The sequence below is a fragment of the Anguilla rostrata genome, chromosome 13 (genome assembly GCF_018555375.3).
Source record: "Anguilla rostrata isolate EN2019 chromosome 13, ASM1855537v3, whole genome shotgun sequence".
Taxonomy (NCBI): domain Eukaryota; kingdom Metazoa; phylum Chordata; class Actinopteri; order Anguilliformes; family Anguillidae; genus Anguilla; species Anguilla rostrata.
This window is the reverse complement of record NC_057945.1, coordinates 10,118,055-10,133,345: the sequence shown is the minus strand read 5'-3', so window position 1 is coordinate 10,133,345 and position 15,291 is coordinate 10,118,055.

Here is a 15,291-nt window from a genome sequence, read left to right as displayed (position 1 = left end):
CCTGCCGGCGCTCTTTGTGTTCCGGCTCTTTCCGGCGGGCCCTCCCTGCCGGACCGGCGGCCCTGCGGAGCGGCGCCCGCCCGGGGCCCCGCGCGGCTCTTGCGCGGAGGTTGCCGCGCGTTACGGCATCCATCCTGAGCCCCGCGCGATTGCAGCGCCAGACGGCATCATTGCCAGGAGTTGCATGCGATGATGATGAGGTTGGCAGGAATGTTTTTTTGTTTTTTTTTTTTGGTTTGTTTTTTTTTTCCCCGGGAGCTTGACGGGCACGGTGAAGAGCCCTTTACCGAAACGGGCCCCATCCTGAGAGGATTCCTGTGTCGTGTGACTCATGTGCCTTTTTCGCCTCCTCGAGGGGGGGGGGGGGGTAGAGAGAGAGAGAGAACGGGGAGGCATAAAGAGAGAAAGAGAAACAGAAAGTGTTGCAGAAGGAAGAAAGAGAGACGGGAAAAGGAGGAGGAAAGAGCGAGAGAAATGTAGAAAGAGGGGGAGAGAAGAGGGAGGGAGGGAAGGAGCGGGCGAGAGCAAGAAAGAGAAAGAGAGTGAGAGCAAGAAAGCGAGTGAGAGAGAGAGAGAGAGAGAGAGAGAGAGAGAGAGAGAGGGGGACAGAGCGATTTTCCCCTGGTGGCAGCCCGGCGGCGTTCTCTAGCGAGGTGCTCGCGGTCACATGGGGCGTTGCGCAACGCGCCTGCGCCGCCGCTGGCTCGCCGGCCGCGTTATTTGCGCGGTATTACCTCACTCAGCACTCTGACACGTACCGCATTCCTAGAAACGGCTGACTTACAGCCACCACAGACTTGCACCTGAAAACGAGGGGCTTACACAACCATCGGAGGGTTGCTCAACCTTCCTCTCCCTCTCTCTCTCTCTCTCTCTCTCTCTCCCTGTCGCTCTGCATTCTCTGGAACTATGTGGAAATATCAGGAAGAGGAGGGGGGCAGCGGGGGGGGGGGGGGATGAAAATACAAAAAACTATTGTAGCTATCGCGTCCGTTTTGTTTAAACAACCGTCTAAGACATTTACTGCCTTCCAAAGTAAATACGCAGAAAGCCACAACAGTTGTTGAGCTCACTCTTTCCATACTGTAGCTACGGCTGGTCTGTGTTTGCACAGGGGTCAGAAGGTCGCCAGATGTAGATATTTGAGTCTGAGCAGGATTGGCTCTGGATCGTTTCAGTTGGTTTTAATACTAGTTTTGCTCTGAAATAAAGTGCAGGTGCACTATAAGTGCTTTAATTTTGCACGCTCTCAGCATGATTAAGCACTCTCTTCATGTTTTTATGACTTGCTGATTGCTGGTAATTTGTCTGTGACACATGCGTACATATATTATTTTGTCAGTCTAAACAGTTGATTGCCTCATAGTCAAACTATAATTAATTCCTACACCAAAAAAATGATTGTACTATACCACTACACCCATATCGATAGGTTTGTGTCTATTTTTGCATACCACTCCCCACCCCCACCCCCCACCTCCCATTTTACTGAACCACATATTTCCACAACACTAAATTATATGATTCGACAAATTTTTATACACAAACACATTTTATGGTGATGAATAAATGAGAGCAAAATAACTTATGAAGATAAGAAAAAAATAGTCTAAAAAGAAAACCAGTTTAGAGGAGATACCGAGTGTTGGGCGACACTGTGTTGAGGACTTTCTTGTCATTTCCCAGTACCCCTTGGTCCTGCTCCCAACTCAAACAAATCTCTACCCCCAAAACCCATCCCTCATTCCTCTGTGTCTTCAGGCCTTTTCGCTGAACCCTGTGTTTCTTCAAATAGCTACAACCAGAGGGTGAAATATAACATATTTGCTGTCTGTTTTCTCCCCATTCGCTAGCGCTCTGCAAGACACAGTGACGTCTTTATTTCTGCTCTGTTCCTGCACTCTCTCTCTCTCTCTCTCTCTCTCTCTCTCTCTAACAGTTCTGCCCTCGCTCCTGTCTCCGTGGTGAAGCATTTGCGGTTCCCCAGAGCGACTCCACGCTCGGACGGAGACCCCCGGGAGACGATCTGCGCCCCGCCGATTCTTACGGGCCGCACAGAGCGCCTCTTTGTTTCCTCACCGGGCAACTCGCTGTCCTAACTGCAACCAAATCCGTCTGTTTGCATTCGAAGCTTATCTGAACGGAGCTTCGTCTCATTTACACAGAATCTATTACTATTTATGTCTTAGGCTGCCATACAATTATCATAATCAAACATAGGCCTTTGTGCATATATTATATTTTGGTGATAAATATCTCTGTACATTTTGCATATATGCATAGATTTTGCATATATTTTTCTTGAGTGTGATTCTGATTCTCATTTCTTTTGAGCAGTGGTTGTTAGGATGTCATAATCTTGGCTTTCAGACAAAATGCACAACACTGCAAACATATGCCTTGGGCTACCTCAGCCAATGGACACGTGTCCCCGCTTCAATGGCCAGCCTATCAGACTGATTACGTTCAGCATCATTACCATAAAATGGTACAAATAGACATTGTTATGACACACAATATTAAAGGGGAAAAAATTGACAGCGCATAAACATTGTGCAAAACAGGTGAAAGTTTCCGTTTGTAGTGAATGGATAAGTGATTTAAAGTCATTAAAAGGAACAAAATACAAAATAATTTAGTGATTTCTTTGAGATGGTTCTTCGAGCTCCATTACATCTGTAATAACTAAAAGGCATTTTACCTAAGACTGAACTGGGGTCAAGGTACAGAGAAAAGTGATTGATCATTAGACTGAGGGTTATTCTTTGATGCGGACCTGTTAAAAAGTCTGCAGAGACCGAGCGGAAGATCGCCAAAACAAGCTCTGTGAATGAAAATGTGCCAGTGCAACCATCTGCGATGGATCATGAACTGAAGACCAATTAACTCGGAAAGGTTACAGCGATGGGTAAGATGTTTCGCATTACAGATAAAACAGAGTGCACTATGAAAAGCAATATCCGGTCTATGTAAAATATTACATGACGCACGCACATTTGATGCATCGCCATACTCAATCGCTGACAAAAAGTGTCTACAACCAGTTTCCTTCTTCCTGACTTAGAAAAACAGGCTGAGTTTACAAATATAAAATCGAATTCAAAATCCCTTGCCCTTAAGTTTTTTTCACCAGGGAATAAACATCTTAAAACACTGTTTGTCATCTGACCAGATCCCTAGATATTATGTAAGATGTAATATGTATATGTAAGAAGTGACTAGTTCAATGTGATTGCCATTATCGGTTAAAATGGGTTCAGATGAGAAGCAGGGATTGGCTCTCTCTTTGATCCTATACTTAGACAAGAGAGCATGTTTATGGCACGCTGCCACTGCCCAGTCACCTGGTACACAGCTGATGCAACAGTGGTTACTGAGGTCTTTGGAAAACACACTTACACCAGAACATTAATGTGGACAACTGTGGACAGTGGTAGTCAAATCCAGGAGGGTCTTTGCATTAGAGTCTAAACCTCTAGATCAGAGAACTACATTATAACTGGAACAGCAAAACCTTATTTCACAGATTTTGATAGCTGTTCCAATTTCAATGCAATTCTGTGGTTTAAACTCCAGCTAAGAAATTGACCCAGTGTCAATAGTGTTGAACATTTCGTGCATTTAAGATAACCTTACACAATCATAACATTGGCTAGCTTTGTCTAAATAATAATGTATGAATCCTAAAATTGGCCAGTGGCCTACTATGTACTGTACCACAAATAAATAGATCGATGTGGTTGCAACACTTAGCACATTGCCTCACTTTGTAAATGAAAAGAAGTGTTGTATTGCTAAAATCTCAAGGCTGCATTAAATAGCAAGACATATACAGCTATATACCATCAAAATTGGTTACAATGCTCAGTATCAGTATAACCATTTCTATTTAAGGGTATGAATAAATGTAATGCTAAGATCTGCAACCACAGCCAGCGGCCAGATCTGCCACCTCATTTAAATGGCAAGATAAATACGTTGTCCAGCGGGCAGGTACAGACCTCGGCAAACTGCAGCTCACCGTGCTTTTACTCTTGGCTGGCAGTCTTTGGGAGGTCAACAGCCTCGTCCAAAGGCCAGGTGCAGTCCCATCCTGAACTCCCAGCCCAGGAAATAAAAGCCAGAAATGCACTTGCGCAACTCAGCTTGTATAAATAAAACCCCAGTCAGACGCATTTCTGCTGTACGGAAGTTCATTCTACTGAATTGGAGTTATCAAACAAGGATTCAGGAGAATAATCTTGCAGCTTCTGTGAACTGTTTTAGGTATCCCTCCGCTTCCTTCCCAATATTATTATTATTATTATTATTATTATTATTATTATTATTTTAATTATTATTATTATAGAACTGCTCTTCCAGACTGAGAGTGGATCCCTCAGTGACAGGTGCAGATTTGAGGCCGTGGGTCTGTGAGACCCGCTCGCAGGCATCTAAGGGGAGCCGGAGTGGGCGGGGCCATCGTCTCCCGGCTCTCGGAAGCAGGCTGGCAGCTTTACGCTTCCCTCCGGACGCTCCGGCGCTATTGCATCAGACGGAGGCGGGACCGGGGGGGCGGGACCGGGTGGAAGGAGGCCTCGGTAGCTCTCTGTTGCTCTCTCGCTGCCAGACAGCTCTTAGCCCCGGAGGGGTCTCCTGTCTAGCGCAGACACACAGGTAAATAGTTCAAGCAAGCACCCCCCCCCCCCCTCCCCCCCCCCCATCTGCAGTGCACACGTGGGGCCCACCTGAGGCATACTGAAAACACGCCTATCGCCTGGCTGTGAGCTCAATTTAAAACACGCCCATCGCCTGGCTGTGAGCTCAATTTAAAGCACGCCCATCGCCTGGCTGTGAGCTCAATTTAAAGCACGCCCATCGCCTGGCTGTGAGCTCAATTTAAAGCACGCCCATCGCCTGGCTGTGAGCTATATGTGAGACCCTCCCCATCACCTAGCTGTGAGGTTTAGGTAACGTCCTTAGGAATCCCTCAGACCCAACCAGATACAGGTCTTTAGCGTGCGCTCACCTCCTGACCTTCAGTGCTGGTGTGCATGTCATATGAAACTGACTCCAAAACAGAGGTGTCTGCACAGTACCAGCCATGCCTGCTACCTTGCATCGCGTAATATTAGCAATGCATGCATTTCTGCGGTATACGCGTCGCCGTGTGGCTGTGGAGAAGGAAAAAAAAAAGCTATTCGTTTGTTCGGAGTTTATTACGGTATCCAGCAACTCCGTCTGCATACCACCTCCTTATAAGGTGCTTTCATCCACACCCCATAACTCACTCCGAGGGCAGCGAACAGGAGAGAGAGCACTGTATCATCTTACAACACGTCCTGCTGAGCCGCACTCGAACACATTCATCTGCCTTACATAAACTCACAACAAGGTGCCCAAGAAATGACCAGACAAAGCTGTGGTTGTAATTCATATGGAGTTTCCTCTATGGGTATGAACACATACCTGCTTTATTTCTGCACTTATTACGCAGCCACCGCAGAAGCAGTGCAGTAGATACACCGAGGCCCAGACTATGAATTTGTGCTGCACGTTCTTAAAAGAGTACAGTACTGCAGTAAAAAAAAAAAACTCCTTATGTAAACAAGGCGAGTTAGCTTCATCCCGCAGACCTGAAGGCTCACAAAACTACAACAGACGTAAAGGCTGTGTTACCGAGGATTACATCAGCGCGACTCTACCCCATACAGTATGTATGTGGCTGGCCTCCCCTCCACATGCCTGAGCTGAAGCATCAAACTCTCAGACTAAAGGCTTACGGTGGGTTGGGAATTTGGGGGGGGAGGGGGGGCATCATCGGCCTCATCAAAAATAACTTGAGGGTTCCTCTGGAGGGTTTTTTTTTGTTGTTGCATTGAGTCTATGTGGCTCCATGCTTTGAGTCTATGTGGCTCCATGCTTTGAGTCTATGTGGCTCCATGCTTTATTTCTCTTCGATCTAATTGTTACCTGTGTAAACCACACTGCTGTTGCTAAAGCACTCTTAGGCTTTCTGTTTGAACTAACCACCGTGCTTCACTGGGAGTGTAAAAATGACAGTTGTTGTTTCTTTCGTGATGAGAAATGGCTGAAAAAGCAAAAACAGGACACCTATCAAACAAAACAAAAGATACCACGTGCTATACATTTGTTAATCATCAGGTACAACGCATATTGCTGTTATATTGCACAGAAAGCTCAGCTTCCATATGCCTTGCGCACCCCGCCTCCCCTTCAAGGGGGGGGGAAAGAGAAGGTCTCCAGGACAATGTCCCTCTGTTCCCTGACACGGCTCATATTCAGCGCTCTCCCCTAAATAGACAATGCACGTCTTTCCCTCCTCGCCTCCAAGCACATCCTGATTGGGTTACGGACCTTTGACAGGCCAGGAAATGGATCCTTCCGGAAATGAACAGATAAACAAATGGGCAAGAAACCGAAGGCTGATCACAGCCATTTGTACACGCATCCCACCCATCTCAAAATCTTCTGGCTGAGCATTTTTGTTGTTTAATACTTACAAATGAAGTTCTATAATTTTTACTGTATGTGTTTATTCGCTACGCTTGCTGTGTCCCTGTGCTTACTGAATCACTACGCTTGCTGTGTCTCTGTGCTTGCTGTATTTCTGTGTTTAATGTGTCTCTGTGCTTACTGAATCACTGTGCTTACTGTATTTCTGTGCTTACTGTCTCAATGCTTGCTGTGTATCTGTGATTACTGTGTGTCAGTATTTACTGACTCTGTGCGTACCGTCTCAGTCATTGCTGTGTCTCTGTGTTTACTCTGTCTTTGTGCTTCCTGTGTCTGTTTTGTACCATGTTGTGTTTATGGCTCATTCTCAGGCAGGGCTCTAACCGCAGCCCCTATGAGCATACAGAGAAAACAGAGCAGCACACCCAGCATGCACCAGGGCCCCATCATCAGGCGGTATTCACCAGGGTGGAAGGAAATCCTCGCCGAGCAGGAAGTGGGATGTGGACGCAGCCCAGATAATCACATCCTGGATGCCGCCCGGCCCGTCCCAGGGGGCTCCGCTGTGAACAGCACATCCTGAAACCCGGAGACAGCGAGAGCCGGGAGGACCGTAAAAAAAAACAGCGAAGTGCAGGGTCTGCAGGGTCCACTACAGAGAGTTTACCTGGCCTCTGTCTGACTGTCTTCCTCCATAAGACAACCATGCTGGCTCTGCAATGCACAGAGAATGTCACTTGAGGATAGTTCTCAGTTACGTGCTGTGAGTAAAACTGAAAGGGATTTTTACCTCAGTTACTTTGCCGAACGGAGAAGTGCCGATGCTATCAGTGTGTTTATCACCGGAGCTAGGCTTGCCCACACATTCTCATGCATACATCAGCAACACACACACACACACACACACTTACAGGGTTGCTGGGTGGCTCTTCCTGTTTAAGCACTGTTCTAGTGCAGGATCCAGCCCCACAGTGGGGTTTTGATTTTGGGACATGCCAGAGCTAACTTGCATGCACAACCGCCACTAGCATCACCCAGGGAAGGGAGGATTTGTAGTGAGCTGGGATGACAGTATGTAGAAACGCGCGCTGGCAAACCCCACCGCCGGTCTACCTAGCACCCGCATTCTGCCCATTCAGCTGCGCATGAAGTCGCTTCCTGTGCAGAGTGCGGTTTGGAGGACCGCGCATAATGACTACCGAAAGCTCTCCAGAAGTTCCGGCAATCAGCCCTGATACCAAATAGGACCGGGCACTCCAGAAACAGCAGGAAATGGAAAAAACTCATTGACACACGCAAACACACAACCCAGTTCTCACACATCAACACACGCAAACACACAACCCAGTTCTCACACATCAACACACGCAAACACACAACCCAGTTCTCACACATCAACACACGCAAACACACAACCCACTCTCTCACATCAACACACGCAAACACACAACCCAGTTCTCACACATCGACACACGCAAACACATAACCCAGTTCTCACACATCAACACACGCAAACACACAACCCACTCTCACATCAACACACGCAAGCACACAACCCAGTTCTCACACATCAACACACGCAAACACACAACCCAGTTCTCACACATCAACACACGCAAGCACACAACCCAGTTCTCACACATCAACACACGCAAACACACAACCCACTCTCACATCAACACACGCAAGCACACAACCCAGTTCTCACACATCAACACACGCAAACACACAACCCAGTCCTCACACATCAACACACGCAAACACACAACCCACTCTCTCACATCAACACACGCAAGCACACAACCCAGTTCTCACACATCAACACACGCAAACACACAACCCAGTTCTCACGCATCAACACACGCAAGCACACAACCCAGTTCTCACACATCAACACACGCAAACACACAACCCACTCTCTCACATCAACACACGCAAGCACACAACCCAGTTCTCACACATCAACACACGCAAGCACACAACCCAGTTCTCCAGAAGACACGTTGTTTAAGAATGAGGACTCGCTTGCGCGACAGAGAAATGGAACATTTTCCGCAGGCGTGTGGCTGCAAACATTGCGCATTTACGCTACTATTTGGCGTGATTGCTACACACAGCGCAACGCCACAAGTGAACAGCCTGCAACACGGTAGCCTGTACGTACACGCTGTTTGCCCACTGCAGCTGAGCCATTTTGCTCAGTGCAGCACATACAGTGCGTTGCCTCTGAAGCAGTAATATTTGGCCACACACCAGGATTAGAAGTGCTGCTTCTGGGGGATTGGCTGGAAATCTGAGCGCTTTGCTAGTTTATTGATATGTGGAGACCGGTCGGGATCCAGATTTTCTGATGCTCAAGTGAATATGAGTGTTATTTTCTTTTCAGTCACAAAATGCACACAGTTCACGAAATGAATTAGATTTGAGCTTTATGTTGGTTTATGTAAAAAAAAAAAAATTATTCCGCTACATATCTTGGCTGAAATAAAACTTCGAATTTATGAGGTATGAATTTGATCATAGATCCAAGCAGACCTAAATTCAGTGTAATTGCAATTGCAATTGCTTTGCCTTTAACCCACTTCCAACAAACTGAATCTACCTCCAACAAACTCAACCCACTTCCAACAAACTGAATATACCTCCAACAAACTCAACCCACTTCCAACAAACTGAATCTACCTCCAACAAACTCAGCCCACTTCCAACAAACTGAATCTACCTCCAACAAACTCAGCCCACTTCCAGCAAATTGAATCTACCTCCAATAAACTCAACCAAACTCAAACAAACTGAATCTACCTCCAACAAACTCAGCCCACCTCCAACAAGCTCAACCCACCTCCAACAATCTCAACCAACCTCCAACAAACTTAACCTCTTAGCATGATTTAGAAATAAACATGGCCAAATATCTTCTTCAACACATGCACCACAGTATGGAATAGTACCCCACTTTCTCCCCTATGTTCTATTCTTGTAACTCCTAGCCACATCATTTCAAAAAATGATAATGAAAAATAAATATTTATAAATTAGGGCAATTATGTTTATATTGTAGATTATAATAGCATTTGATTCTGTGTTAAGGACAGAGTGCGCTGCAGTTTTGGGCTGTTCTCTTTTCCAGCTCAGCATGCTCACCTCTGTACAGCTCAGGGCCTTTGTCTCGGTTGGGTGTTACTTCCTGGTTTCCTCCCCCACTGGAAGATGTTGGCTGTGAGGAACCCTGTGATAACCTGACTGTAAATGGGGTCATGTTGGGGCTGAGGCCCAGCTGCAGGGCTGTAAGAACATAGACCCGAAAGACTGATGGATCAGATCAGAAATCTGATTCTAGGTTTTAGGTCAGAGGCTTTGTGTTCTGAGACGCATTCTCTGTAACTACATCACACCAGCGACCCAAAACCTCTGCACTGGAACATCTCTCAGCTTCTGTGTGCAGCCTGTGTGCTGAGTCTTAATTCATTTCTCACCATTCAGAGGCTACTGGCACTTCCCCTGCACTGCAGTGGTTAGCTACCCGATCAAACCACCAACAGCATGGATATGCTTTCAGTACCACCTCACCACCAAACAAGCCAAGGTGCTAATATCTCAGTCATTAAAAAGAGAATCTGAGAAAGAGCAAATAGGCTTGAAGCATCACTGCTGGTATATCATAAGAATGGCAGATAATAGTGTGTGGACTTCTGGGTGATTGAATTACACCAGGTTCTGAACCTAGTGTAGTTTCCTGAATGTGCACATCACCACCTTTGCTATGCTAAAATCTTTTTAACTAATTAACAAAGTAATTCGAAAGCAAGGGTTCCATAATTATGAGAAATATTGCAGATAGCCAGATTTCTCATGACATCTGGCTGTGTTCAGCCTGTTCTGAGCTTAACGCCACAGTGATTACACACTGGCTGTGTTCAGCCTGTTCTGAGCTTAACGCCACAGTGATTACACACTGGCTGTGTTCAGCCTGTTCTGAGCCTAACACTACAGCGATTACACGCTGACTGTTTTCAGCCTGTTCTGATCTTAACGCTACAGCGATTACACGCTGGCTGTGTTCAGCCTGTTCTGAGCTTAACACTACAGTGATTACACACTGGCTGTGTTCAGCCTGTTCTGAGCTTAACACTACAGTGATTACACACTGGCTGTGTTCAGCCTGTTCTGAGCTTAACACTACAGTGATTACACACTGGCTTTGTTCAGCCTGTTCTGAGCTTAACACTGGCTATAGATGTCTGAAGGGTAATTCATACTTTGTGAGGTCACACTTTAACTATGCACTAGGCCTTTTTTTATTCTAGCTAGACTGAGTGTGTGGAACTAACAAGCCATTATTGTATAAATAACAATGTTGGATGCAACGTCAAATGAAATTAACAGCATGTCTTTCGATCGCTAACGTGCTAGATTTCAATTCTGTGTTCCGTGTTTTGTTCATCTACATAAAATTTGCCATGACAGAAACAGCAGGGCTGGTGTCTGGAAAGGCAGACTTTTTTTCTCCGACTGGGAGCTCTTTCAGAATGAGTCAGAGCTGCTAGCACAGCGCGGATCCTGAGTTTGTCACTATGGAAATAGACCGGGTTGACCTCACTTTACCAGCACTTTCAGCCCTTGTGATCCCATGATGAAACAGTATACAGGCCGGTGCAATGGCAGCAGAGAGGGAACGGGCTCTTTGAAAACCTCTAAACCAAAACGTTCTCACACGTTCTATTTACAGAATGTCGGCGCGCACTGTATTCTCACCCTCATTAAAACGCGAGCAGCTTTCACGATATTTCATAAGCTGCCAAGACTGCTTTTATGGGATTCTTCTCAGGGGAAATCATTTAACAGGCTCTTCAAGGAACAATTAATTCCTTTACCTGGTGGTGCTTTCTATCAGTTCTCAGCTTTGGTAATAAAAATATGATGTGGGAGAGAGGTATGACCCCAGATATGGTGCTATTAAAATTCATGGTGTAGTAGATGCACCTTCTCTGTCCATGTGCCTGTGATGTACCTTTCAGCATATTGTTTTTGCCTGTGTGCTCTTGATGCATGTGTGTGGGCCACCTTATCTCCAGTGAGAAACACTGATACCATCAGTTATGCTCCATTTAGTAAGTGACCTTTCTGAGTAGGCTGAAAGGTGACTGAAGTAAAATCCCTTTCGGTTTTATTCACAACACAGAACTGTTGATTAGACACACGACATCACCTCTCAAACAGAGAAACTCCAGCCCCCGGTAATCAGCCAGTGTGGTCGCGTTACGTGGGAAGAGTTTACAACAGTAGGCGTGTTCAGACGTGTGAAATCTTCGCAGTTGTTGTTCGCAGTATACCCCCACCGTATAGACCTACATGTGATCTCGGGATATTCCTGAGGTTATTGTTACACATGTTTGTCCAAACAAGCTGCTATTTAGATAATCCTAAATTATCCTGTGAGGTCAAGAACTCCCTCTCCATCGCTGCAGCAGGCGTCAGGAGCTCCAGAGCGAACCTGACAGAGCCAAATTGGACCTAAGTCAGCTTCCCCTTGTTTGGTTTCCCAGGGTACTGTTTCCCCTACTGGGCTGGAATAATGTAAACTGTGTTACACCGATGCCACGCAATAATCGATTACAGCACACACAACCTGTCCAAAGGGAACCGTGTGTGCCACTCACAGGTACTGTAACAGCAAGTGAGAGAGAGACAGAGAGAGAGAGAGATAAAGAGAGGGATAAAGAAAGAGAGAGAGACAGAAAGAGAGAGAGAGAGAGAGGTTTAAGAATATTCATTAACAAATGTTTTGGGAAGCACAGCAGACTGAGGTCATGAGACCGGCAGGCTGGGGTATTGTGTAATCAGGCCAGGCCTCTGATTGCTCGGTTGGTCGGAGCCGCGCGGGGAAAGGAATCCGCCGCGGCAGGAGGCAGGCCGGGGGCCCTCGCCCGCGCTGAAGCGACGGAGCGTTTTTTTCTGCCATTTTGAGCGAGGCGAGGGTTCTCCTCACCGCACGGCTGACTCACAGCCCAGAGCCGCCGCTTTCATCACATCTGCTACGAAAGGCATGTGACTCAGGGAGGTAGAGCGCTGACTCAAACCAGCCACGCAAACCTCTCTCTCTCTCTCTCTCTCTCTCTTCCTTTTCAAAATTCAAACGCATTCATGCTTTATTGTCATGACAACGCTCAGACACATTTACAGACGCAGCAGAATCGTGAGAACCGTGGTGAACCGATGAGACAATAAACTTTGAATCAGTCGTCTTTCTCTCTCTCTCTCTCTTCCTGTTTCTGCAGATACAGAAATACCTATGCTTGACAGACTGCTGATTTGCCGTGCGAGGTTGCCCCGTTCTTGAAATGCGTGAGGCCAGTAATGCTCCCGTGAAACGTTACCCCACGGGGTTTTAGCCTAAGCCCTGTTTGCGTGGCGTGGTCGCAGAGCAAACGCAAACGCAGCTGTAAGCCGCCGCGCTAATCCCGTTCGCCTCTTTGTGTTTGTTTGCCCGCGATGCACAACAGGGTGCAAACAAAGAGGAGGACAAACACGCGTTCGCCAGCTAATCTGCATTATCGCACCCCGCCCGCGATCAGCGTGCTTAGATAATCGGCCGAAAAAACAGACACCCTTGCTCGCTGCACCCCGCTAACGAGCTAAATAAAGACACCCCACCTCACGATTAACACGCCCAAATGCTCAGGCCTCGTACCCATCCTCAGGATTGCACAGACTTGGGCATCCTGGAGCGTGATTCGCTATTTGCCTTTCGCCAAGTCTCAGCGGTTGTTTTCTTTGGTCACGCTCGGCTCAATTAAGAGTCATGTGCTTTTTTAGTCAGGCCTGGGTGCCTGTCTGAAAGCCCCCCCCCCCCCCCCCCCCAGCCAGGGGCCGGTTCCCCTGCCCGTCCCCCTGCCCTGTCCCTGACTGTGGGTCACATGCAGCTGGGAGCCCCCGGGCGTCCTCAAGCGCAGCCTCCTCACAGGACCACGCCGCTCGGGTCGAATTTTACAACCCGGGTCACGAGGCTCAAATTCACCCCTTCTGATCTCGGCGACGCGAAAACGGCAAACGTCTGCTCGTACGAAGCCTTCGCCGGCGTCGTCTAGGCCAAGGGCCCGGCGTGAGTCACCAGACGCTTCAGAAAATATCTGCACTTCACATATCGAGAGTTCCTGCCCGCCTTGATGTTCCATACTGCAGAATAGCACCGTGAGGGACTTAACACCTAATTGTGAAATATTTCACAGAAACTTCTCTACTCAGCATTTCAGGTCCTTGGCCCTGCTGCTCATTGGTTAGGTAATCCCCTGCGTCTTCTTAACAAGTCAAAACTGCGAAGAAATGGGGAAGTTAATCTATCTAATTTGGTGTCATGCTTTTGTACGCAACATAAAACTGCAATCTTTCAGTTGCCCAACTCTACAGTGTTTCCGTGGTTGAATGTTCCTTCTTTCCACCGTCTTAAGACCCCGTGTTTTAGTGCATGTGTTCATTCCAATGGTGTAGAACTATGCCGCTTAGTGCAGTGCAATGGTCATTCCACCAGAAAAAAAGTAGGTGATGGTTATTGAAGACATTTTTTGAGGTATAATCTTTAGAAGAACATGCACGCCCCTGGTATTTATAATTCATCCACATCTGACACTGCTGAAACTGATAAAGAGCCTACTATCCCTTGTTTGATAGGATAGTGACGGTTGGACATATGCCATAAACAAACAAAGAGAAAGCAATAACTAAGAGAAATGGCAGGATGACACACTCCACCCTCCTACGCAGTTTCCGCTGGCTAAGCAGTCCAGCCTGCGGTGTTCAGCATGCGGCTAGCGTGCCAGGCTAGCCAGCGGACCTCGCGACCGCCTCCAGCGAGGGAGTGACCACCGCCGCCAGCGAAACTGAGGCGACCCTGACTGCAGCGAGGCGCTCGCGTTTCCTCAGGGCTGAGTCACATCACTTCCTCCCCTGATTCACCGCCAGGTCAAAAGACAGGAAGCAGGCCGCCCACCTGAGGACATAGACCTGGACTCAGGCAGCTCCGCCCACCGCCTGCCCGGCCCCCGACGCCGAGCTCACTTTCACAGCCCAGCATGCTCCAGCATCACTGAGTTTATAATTATAGCTGATGAATTAGAGCATATTTTATTTACAGCATATTTACCCCATCCTTCCCTTCTGCGTGTGCTACTGCTACGCTAGTAACAGCAAGCCACAACAAACCAGCTGCAGGAGGGAGACAGGCTGTATGAGGGCCTCATCTAAATCTCTGCTATACCGGGCCGAGCCTCCACAAAGGGTTGTCCACAGGCCGGTATTACCTAGGATGTCCTCCATTTAAAGGGACAGTTCACTTAACGGGGTTTTTGATATTAGTTTATTTTCATTGTGTGGTTTTGAATGGCCCAGACAGCTTTTGTGTGTGGATATTATATGGATATTTTAGATGTTTAAAGAAGTTTCTGGTGATCTGTTGGCATTACAGTGGCTGCTATCCGGGTATTTTGGGGTTTTTGAAAAATAATGAAAATAATGTACTTTTTTTTGAAGAATATTTCGGTAATATACAGACATACTGTACAGCCTGTGAAGGCACAGCATTGCGGTTTTGGAGTTTCTTGAAGTGTATTTTCTTCCTCCAGAGCACAAACCACAAAATGTCCTACAGCAACCATTAAGAAGCTGGCAGGGCATTAGAAACTTCTCTAAATATCTCACATGCCTTTCATCGCGTGAAAAACCGTCTGGTCAAAAAAAAAACTAAAAAAACCCCAAAAAGTAAACTATCACTTCACTAATCCTAATCTATCACGGACCTGGGATAATTATAGTTTTAAATACATCTTTCATAAAGCAACT